This window comes from Stegostoma tigrinum, chromosome 1 (assembly GCF_030684315.1).
Source record: "Stegostoma tigrinum isolate sSteTig4 chromosome 1, sSteTig4.hap1, whole genome shotgun sequence".
NCBI classification, from domain to species: domain Eukaryota; kingdom Metazoa; phylum Chordata; class Chondrichthyes; order Orectolobiformes; family Stegostomatidae; genus Stegostoma; species Stegostoma tigrinum.
The window spans coordinates 32,837,885-32,846,153 of record NC_081354.1 but is presented as its reverse complement, the minus strand read 5'-3'; the positions used below and the strand labels follow the sequence as shown (position 1 = coordinate 32,846,153).

General features: G+C 40.3%; 1 long non-coding RNA gene across 1 annotated transcript in view; it reads right to left on the bottom strand.

Moving 5' to 3' along the window:
- Positions 1-6,375: 6,375 nt before the first annotated feature.
- Positions 6,376-8,269, bottom strand: part of LOC132210540 (uncharacterized) — a 145,488-nt gene continuing 143,594 nt past the window's right edge. The window contains exon 3 of the long non-coding RNA XR_009446678.1: positions 6,376-6,464. This is a non-coding gene — a long non-coding RNA (uncharacterized LOC132210540). The remainder of the gene's footprint in view (positions 6,465-8,269) is intronic.

Sequence of the window (8,269 nt, the reverse complement as noted above, 5' to 3'; positions counted from 1 at the left end):
GAAGAAGATAAGGAACATACACAATCTTTATTCGTTAAATTGCTTTTTATCTCACTGTTACGGAAATTATTAATGGAAATTAATTTTTGAGCCATCAGTTCAACATCTGTGCACATTTAGTACAGTATATTTGAAACAATGCAATTGTGTGCTTTTCTATTCTTACGAACATGTATAAGATGATAATATCATGAAAATGGCATCCAATGATATTTACAAACCACCGTATGGTTGCTGTCATGAGGAATAAGATAAAATAAAAATATAAAGCAAAAGTAAAAACTTTGAAAAACTGAAAATTACGAACTTTGGATAATGCTGTACCTAAACATGTTTGTGTATTAATTTACCCATGTTCAGCAAGGTTATTACTGAACTAAACAGAGGTTTGACAAACGTAATTAGCAACAGTGCACATGCATGACTGGCGAAATTTGTACACAGTAGTGCTTGGCTATAAAACTGTCAACAATTTTTATTGGCAGAAAAAAAGCACTCACATTACAATTACTCTGAGATTTTCCATGGAATGCTGCATCATTTTGATGACAATAAAACAGTTAATGTATAATGAGTATTTTAATGTCTCTCAGGCACGCCTGCATTCTTCTCTTTAACCTTTTTTTAAGTTATCAGCTTGGAGTAGTCAATGAACACGCTTTTCTTGAATAGCTATCTCAAGCTATTTTCAGGTTGTAACATGAATGAAAAGTGGAATTTACTCTGTAGCTAATAGGTTATTTGTGGTGTCACTGGACATAAATATTCATTTTAAGGAGTAACCTAATTTCACATTACTGTTCCATCGATTTTAATTCCAAAAATCACAAAACAAGAGAAGCTTGTAGGACCAGTGCCAGCACAGGCAAATAGTGCCTAAGATTAAGAATCAATGCAAATAAGTAGCCTCAGCCTCAAAATCATATCCCATCCTTCATCATGATAAAATACAACTCAGTTTTACCAACAATAGGAATAGGAAAGAAGGAGGGCATTAAGCCCTCCCAACTTTTTCCATCATTCAGTCAGCTGTCAATATGTGAACTCCATTTTCCTGCCTCATTACGCTAACTTTATATTTACTGTACTGAACGACAGCTAGTCACTTTCATTTTGTCATTTTCAATGCATTGTAGCTCAATAGTTTTTCATTTGGTAGTGGGTAGGAGAGGGGCAAGATTGGACAATGGGCCGGGGGGTGGTGTATTGTTGTGGAGTGCACCAGACTTCCCCTACCCTTTGTTTAAAGAGTGCTGTGAGATTTTACCCCTAAATTGCTTAGCTCTAATTTTAAAGTTATCCCCTGTCTTTCTCAAATACAGACCACAGGAAACAGGTTCTAACTTCCTGAGGAAATTCTTTCAACAACTTATGTACCTCAGTTGGACCAATATGGTTATCCAAATGTGCAAACTCAATGATTTGATTCGTGTTCCCATTCAACAGAAAACAAGCATTGACCTCTTGGTGGTCAGATTGCACATGTGACTATTTCATTTCTTTTCATGGACTTTAGTAAAGCCTTTGACAAGGGTCTGCATAATAGACTAATTATTAAAGTTAGTTCACTTTGTATTCAGGCAGACTGGATACAAAATTGGCTTGACCATAATAGACAGTGGGTGGTGGTGGAGGGCTGTTTCTCGGACTGGAGGCCTGTGGCCAGCGCTGTTCCACAGCAATAGGTGTTGGGTCCACTTTCTAAAACAATTTGGATGCGAATTTAGGATGCATGATTAGTAAGTTTGCAAATGATACAAGAATTGGTGGTATAGTTGACAGTGAAGAAGAATACAAAGTGATCTTGATCAATTAAGTCAATGGGTTGAGGAGTGGCAGGTGGAGTTTAATTTGGATAAATACAAGATGTTACATTTTGGTAAAACAATCAAGGGCAGGAATTATACAGTTGATGGTAGGGACCTGGGTAGTGTTTTGAATAGAGAGACCCAGGGGTTCAGGTATATAGTTCTTTGAAAGCTGCGTCACAGGTGGACACTGTGGTTGAGAAAGCATTTAGCACGCTTGCATTCAAAAGTTTTGGCACAGGTCTGTAGCTTGGGTTGTGGTTAAAGTTGTTGACTTGATATCCGAGCTGGCTTGTTCTCTTTCTGACGTTTTGTCACCATGCTAGATGACATCATTAGTGGTGGCTCTGCTGAAGCAATGTTACTCTACATCTCTTGGAATTTATATTCTCTGGTCTGTTATGGTGAGTAGTATCACTTCTGATTTTCATTTGTATAGGTTTGTATATGGGGCCCAATTCTATGAGTTTGTTGCTTGAATTATGGGTGGAGAACCAGGCCTCTAGGAATTCCCGTGCATGTCTACTCTTGCCTACATTGCTCAGATCTTTCAGTACAGACCTTCTCCTCTGCATATTTCTCCTCCAAGTACTTATCCAATTCTGTTTTGAAAGTAACATTACATTTGCTTAAACCACCCTTTTATAGCAATGCATTTGAGTCATAACAATTTGCTATACAGAATGAAAGATCCATATTTTACCCCCTCTACTTTTTTAAGTCACCCATGCATTTTCTTCTATCTTCCATCACTGAAAACAATTCATGCTTGTTTTCTTTCATGATTGTGATTATCTCTATTAAATCTCACTGCAATCTTCCCTGTTCTCAGGAGACCAACTCCATCGCCTCTCCAAATAACTAAACTTCAATTATCCTTGTATCATTTGAGTAAAGCCCCTCTGCACTATCTCAGAACTCGTGAATTTGTTTTATTTTTGCACTCTATGTTTCAGTTATAAAGCCCATATACCATTTTAGCATCCTTATCAATTGCTGCCACCATGTTCAAAGGCTTGTATACATACTCACTAAATTATATTGGCTCCTCCTTCTTCTCTTTAAAATTTTATCATTTAGTGTATCTTGGCAGTTCTCACTCTAGACACAAATGCATCTCTTCATGCTTCTCTTCTTTTAAGTATACGTCTACCCATTTCATTAGTTTGTCTTTCTGAAATGTATTACTACCTGTGCTTGCTAAAGTAGAGCTGCAGGAATTTGATAAGATTAACATACAGGCTACTTTGCAAAGCGTAACTAGAATTGATTTTTTTGAGCCAGTTCCTATTGTTGCTTTCTAATCCGTGCTGAATAGCCAGACACTTCAGTGAGTGATATGGAATTTCCTCTCCTGTTCTGGCTGTTTTGGGGTGCTTCATCATGTTATTGTAATTTCATATGTTCAGAGCCATGCACTGGATCAGTCACAATATGGGAACATCCTATCTGTTGCTGTGCTTTTGTTAGTGTGTTGCTACTAGAGGCTGATCCCTGAATGTTGCCGCTGATTTCTATATGCAGATGCCTCTGAATTCTTCCTTAATGCTCACTGTACTCCTACAAAAGCCATATTTTATGATTATTCATTATCACAATGCTTCAATATGATCACTCAACGCCATTGTGACTGATGCTGTAAAGGTACCCAATTCATGCTTGAAGGTTTGTTCTGCAGCTTACACTAGCGATGTGTTGCTCAGCATCAGGTTATAGAGTAGAGAATGCAGAGTATAGAAGCACTATTCTTCACAATCTGCGTACTATGTATCAAATGTTTGCACTTAGTTCTGCAAAGATGCAAATAACTAATGGACCAAGCATGCTAGCCAACCATCCTTCAACTCATATCTGGCTCCAAGATAAAAAGAATCATGCAGGTGGATAAGTACACAAGGGATAAGCAAAATTGGGATGTTCAATTATGGTTGGATACGTTTGGGAGGGAGGACACATGTTTGGAACATAATCATTGGTTTCTTGGTCAGTTCTTATAATGTAAGTTCTACGTAGTTCCACAGGAACCTTAAATGGCTCAACCTTCCCCATTGGAATAATTGATCAATTGGGTTAAAAAGTTAGTTATATAGAGTAATTGCTTAATCAGTTAATTAATTGATTCATTGAGTTCCTCAGGGTCATATTGTAGACCCAACCATTTTTTGCTGCTTCATCAATTACCTTCCATTGATCATGACGTCAGAAGTGGGATGTCCACTGATGATTGCGCATTGTTGAGGATCATTCACGACTTCTCAGATACCATGTTCAAATGCAATAAGATCTGGATAATATGAAGGCTTGGGCTAACAAATGGCAAGTAGCACTCACACCATACAAATGCCAGGCAATGATTATTTCCAATAAGAGACATGCTAACCACTGTCCTTTGATATACCATCACCAAATCCCTCACTTTCAACATTCTTGGGTGACGATTGACCAGAAACTCAACTGGACATGCAAATAAACACAGTGACTACAAGAGAAGGTCAGAGGCTAGGAATCCTGTGGCAAATTTCTGACCTCCTGACTTCCCAAACCCTGGCCACCATCTACAAATCAGGTATGTTTTGGAATACTTGTCTGGATGGGTGCAACTCCAACAACATTCAAGAAGCTTGACACCTACTATCTACAAGATGTACTGCAGAAATTCACCAAAGATCCTTAGGCAGCACCTTCCAAACCCATAAAGCACTTAAGGAATTACTTAAGGCCCTCTTCCTGCTGCCACTGGCATTCACCCAGCAGCAAGTATGAGATTAGCCATCTGGGCAAGTCCATTAATTCCGCTGAGTTTGAGTGCCATACAGCAACATCTCTACTTTGCAAGGACCCAGTGTTTGATGTTGCGACCTGACTTTGGAAAAGGGGGCCTGCTGAAAGCCATCCAAATGTCCTGCCTCCCATCCACCTGCACCCAACTCCCCTGTTGCTGGTGCTATCCTCTCACCAATCACCTCTCTGCACCACCCATCCTATTCACGCTGATCTCATGCAGGCAACTGTACTGGCAATGGTCATTGCTGAGTTCATGAGAATGGGATTTCCATCTTACTGGGGACATAATTGAGAGCACGCCTGACATTGTCCAGGTAAAAAATGTCTGATTAACTGGTTAATGTGGAGGGTATTCCAAAAGATATGCAACACAGGTTTCCATCAGTTCTCCAGCTGATAGGTGAGACTACTATTACACTGATTAAATTCCGCATGGAGTGTGAGATCAGCATTCTGCTCAATCCTGCTGGTTTCCACTCCACATGTAATTTTAAATTACCAGACAGATCCAAGATTTTTCTATTATTTTAGTTCTGTTGATACTTCTCTTATTTTTCTTTTAGTTCACCAGTCTTGTTTCTTGCCACAGTGCTAGCTCTTTCAAACTGTTTAAGGTGGTCCACATTGTGAATAATAATTTTTCATGATTAATTGGCACAATTGTATTTTGTTTTATCTCCAGGGGGTGAACAAATCTAGCTTGTCTAGAATTAGGTAAATTTTCTCCAGTTGTGAAGCTGTAACTATACAACAGCCAAACCTTGAAGTGAATTCACAAGCCCACAGCTGGGACTGTTGATAGATGCACAAGCAAACTATTGGTTATCCTCATCATTCATGCTTTACTTTACCATCTCTGTACGGAGATAGGTGGGTTATATGCTGTCTCTTTTAGAAATCTTTTCCCGTGCTTTTGTGACTAAATTCCTAATAGTCTCCTGTCATTTGAAATGTCAGTCCTCATTTCTATTGACTCAACCAATTTATCAAATCCTTTCATTGTTGTAATGTGCTCATAAACCTTGCAAAAATATGAATCTTCCAGTGGTAAGCTTCAAAGAGATAAGGCTATCAATTCATCAACATATAATTTGATTTCTCAATTATATAATGTTGTGTCTAACCATTCCTGAATGATGGCATATAGTTATAATAGCATAATAAATACAAATTAATGAACTATTGGGATCAGATAACAAGCAAATCAGAAGGAAGCTGGCATATCGGAGGTCAGTTTACCAGAAAAGACTGTCATTGATCTGAATTTGAGTCTGAATAATTAAAGCACATTTAAAAAAATAATTCACAGTGATTAATATTTTAATAGTCATTGAAATTATGCTTTTAAATATCATCATAAACCTATCATGTCCATAAGTTTGTTTTTTAAAATAGTATTAATTATGTAGATTTGAACCTGAAGTGATCCTATATGATAGAGAAAACACTTCAAATATCACATTTCTGTTACCATAGTAATATTGTCAGAGTGAAGCATGAAGTGTTTGCATTTCAAATATATACTCATATACACATGGAGAATGTACAGGAAAATTGTGGAAATGTCTTACAAAGAGAATCCATCTAGAAATGGCTGGATTTCAAGTTTCTGTCAGGAATTGAAAAACTTAATGCACATAGAATGCAAAAGATGAAGACCAGGTTCTAAGAATTTATACCACAAACAGGAACAAAATCCAAATTTATTTTTGCCCTTTACTCCACTTATCTCTTGCTCAAAGCCTATTACATTTATAACTTTTGCCAGTTCTGATGATGGGTCATGGACTTTAAATGTTATTTCTCTGTTTACAGATCCTGCTTGAACTGCCCAGAATTTTCAGCATTTCTGTTTTCTTCTCTTCATTACTACTGCAATATAAGTCACAAGAGAAGAGTATGTTAGTGACTGAATTCCTTCAAGGATCATTATTAAGCATGTTTACCATACTGAATCTTGTTCATGATAGAAACAAATAAATGCCAATCTGTATTCTACGTAATTTATCCTACCTAGTGTCGGAAATCAGTCTGTCTTAGATCTGCTCATTTAACAATAATTAACCTGGCTGTGGTACATAAATTCATTTAAACCTTTTCATACTTGATTGTATCATATTAACCTTATGCTCCATGAATATGTTGGATTATGGATATTCTCGACCTTTGAACAAAAGTTCAGTTCTTTAATCTCTTTGCATCTGTGCTTAGGCATTATTAGCTTTTAATTCTCCTTCCTTACCTATGCCTGTTACTACCTCACTTTGATTGCTTCCATTTTATATTCACAGAGATAATGGGAACTGCAGATGCTGGAGAATCCAAGACAACAAAATGTGAGGCTGGATGAACACAGCAGGCCAAGCAGCATCTCAGGAGCACAAAAGCTGACGTTTCGGGTCTAGACCCTTCATCAGAGAGGGGGATGGGGTGAGGGTTCTGGAATAAATAGGGAGAGAGGGGGAGGCGGACCGAAGATGGAGAGAAAAGAAGATAGGTGGAGAGAGTATAGGTGGGGAGGTAGGGAGGGGATAGGTCAGTCCAGGGAAGACGGACAGGTCAAGGAGGTGGGATGAGGTTAGTAGGTAGATGGGGGTGCGGCTTGGGGTGGGAGGAAGGGATGGGTGAGAGGAAGAACAGGTTAGGGAGGCGGAGACAGGTTGGACTGGTTTTGGGATGCAGTGGGTGGAGTGGAAGAGCTGGGCTGGTTGTGTGGTGCAGTGGGGGGAGGGGACGAACTGGGCTGGTTTAGGGATGCAGTTGGGGAAGGGGAGATTTTGAAACTGGTGAAGCCCACATTGAAACCATTAGGCTGCAGGGTTCCCAGGCGGAATATGAGTTGCTGTTCCTGCAACCTTCGGGTGGCATCATTGTGGCACTGCAGGAGGCCCATGATGGACATGTCATCTAAAGAATGGGAGGGGGAGTGGAAATGGTTTGCAACTGGGAGATGCAGTAGTTTGTTGCGAACTGAGCGGAGGTGTTCTGCAAAGCGCTCTCCAAGCCTCCGCTTGGTTTCCCCAATGTAGAGGAAGCCACACCGGGTACAGTGGATGCAGTATACCACATTGGCAGATGTGCAGGTGAACCTCTGCTTAACATTCCACATTAAGCAGAGGTTCACCTGCACATCTGCCAATGTGGTATACTGCATCCACTGTACCCGGTGTGGCTTCCTCTACATTGGGGAAACCAAGCGGAGGCTTGGAGAGCGCTTTGCAGAACACCTCCGCTCAGTTCGCAACAAACTACTGCACCTCCCAGTCGCAAACCATTTCCACTCCCCCTCCCATTCTTTAGATGACATGTCCATCATGGGCCTCCTGCAGTGCCACAATGATGCCACCCGAAGGTTGCAGGAACAGCAACTCATATTCCCCGTGGGAACCCTGCAGCCTAATGGTATCAATGTGGACTTCACCAGTTTCAAAATCTCCCCTTCCCCTACTGCATCCCTAAACCAGCCCAGTTCGTCCCCTCCCCCCACTGCACCACACAACCAGCCCAGCTCTTCCACTCCACCCACTGCATCCCAAAACCAGTCCAACCTGTCTCCGCCTCCCTAACCTGTTCCTCCTCTCACCCATCCCTTCCTCCCACCCCAAGCCGCACCCCCATCTACCTACTAACCTCATCCCACCTCCTTGACCTGTCCGTCTTCCCTGGACCGACCTATC